Raw genomic sequence first — 1,828 nt, forward strand, 5'->3', positions numbered from 1 at the left:
TTAAGGACTAATTGTTTTTTACTTTGTTTTCCTTAACAAAATGAAATTCGCTGTATTGAAGACCCTTGATATTATGTGATTGTCTACTCATTTTTTTATAATTTTAAATAAGAATAAAATTAGAATTCTAATTTTTATAAATTAGAATAAGTATGATAATGGTTATTGAATGAATTTGTTTGGAAAGTTACATATCACTTGTGAATGAAAAAATCAAGATAACTATAAACTTGACTGGTTTATTCAACTTTTCATTATGTCGATTTGTTCTTAGCTATAATACTCGTGACCATGGGGAATTACATTGATTAATATAATAAATTCTACAACCATTTTATTTCTCAGTAGATTGCATAAACTTTGTTTTTATTGAAGATTGTATGTTAAATTGGTGTTATGTCTTCATATCACTTCTTGAGAAGGAAGTTCTGATTTGAAATTGTATCATTTCCTTCAAAATGAAGGGTAGTGCTTAGTTAAATAAAAAATTGATGACATCCTTTAAAACATTTCCTCTTCACTATGTCTTATTAAAATAAAATCCATCAAGTCCTTTTAAAAAATGCTATAGTGTTTCCAACATGCTATATTTTAGAATTAATGGAATTTATATATATTTTCCATTTTATCTTTTTCTGCCATATTTGATTCAAATCCAAGCTACTCAGTTTAACTGCAATTTTTCTAAGAATATTAGTGTGTATCATCTTTACATTACTCAGTAAACATTTAGATAAATTCATTTAGTGACGGAAAGCCCTCTCTACGTTTACCGTGTGAGAATTAATCACTCATTGCTCTTAGGCAAAAACAAACAAAAAATAAGTAAATAAAATAAAATAAAACAAAGCAAAATAATATTATACTATATATGTAGAATTTTTTTCAACTGAATTACCATGTATTGTTGAAATAAATCAATTTAGAATTTTATAAATTACATATATGTGCATATGTACATATATAATTTAGAAAAGCTATTTTATTCTTTCCCAATTTTCTTTTTGGAACTTTAATTTTCTGGATATTGGATCTTCTGGATTTTGTTTCATCTTTTCTCTAAAGTTTTCTCTCATTTTATATTTTGCTTTATGTTCTAGGAGAGGTCCTAGGCTTTGTTTTTCAACCCTTCTACTGTTTTTTAAAATTTCAGCAATCATGTGTTTAACTTCCAAGAACTCTTTCTTCTCTTGGATTTTTACTTTGGTCTGTGGGGACGTCAGGGCAAGAGATAGGAACATCCAGTTCCAACTTTGCAGTGGCAGTATCTTTCCAAATCTCTCTGCTAATGCTTATATAAAATTTTAAAGCTTCTTTTTCTATTCCATAGATAATCTCTGTTTCTTCTCTAAGATCAGTACTATTTATCTCAGTCTTTCCGTTTTATGTCGCTTGTCTTCCTTCTTATGGTCTTGTGATCTTTAGTTACTTGTCAAGTTTATAAATGGGATGTTCTAGTTAGCTTTTAAGAGTTTCTTTCTGTCGTATTTATTGGTCTGTCTTCCTGTGGGATAGTTCTGTGTATATAGGAGAGAATGCTAGCTATCCAAGTAAACGTCTAAATTGCAGTGGCTTTATACAGTGGATGTTTGTTTCTCATCTGTATAATAGTTCAATGCAAATGCTTTGATTGGCAGGTGGCTTTCTCCATGTGGTGATGCAGAAGACAAGGCTCCTTCACTGGTGCTGGTAGCATCTCCCTGGGCCTTGGTGCCTTCTGCTTCTGGCTGCCAGAAGGTTAAACAACAAACCTTTCCCAAAAGCCCTGGCCCAGAAGTGATACACATCACTTCTACTCACATTTCACTAGTTAGATGACTACACCTGG

The sequence above is a fragment of the Pteropus vampyrus genome, unplaced genomic scaffold (genome assembly GCF_000151845.1).
Source record: "Pteropus vampyrus isolate Shadow unplaced genomic scaffold, Pvam_2.0 Scaffold6, whole genome shotgun sequence".
In the NCBI taxonomy this organism is placed as follows: Eukaryota; Metazoa; Chordata; class Mammalia; order Chiroptera; family Pteropodidae; genus Pteropus; species Pteropus vampyrus.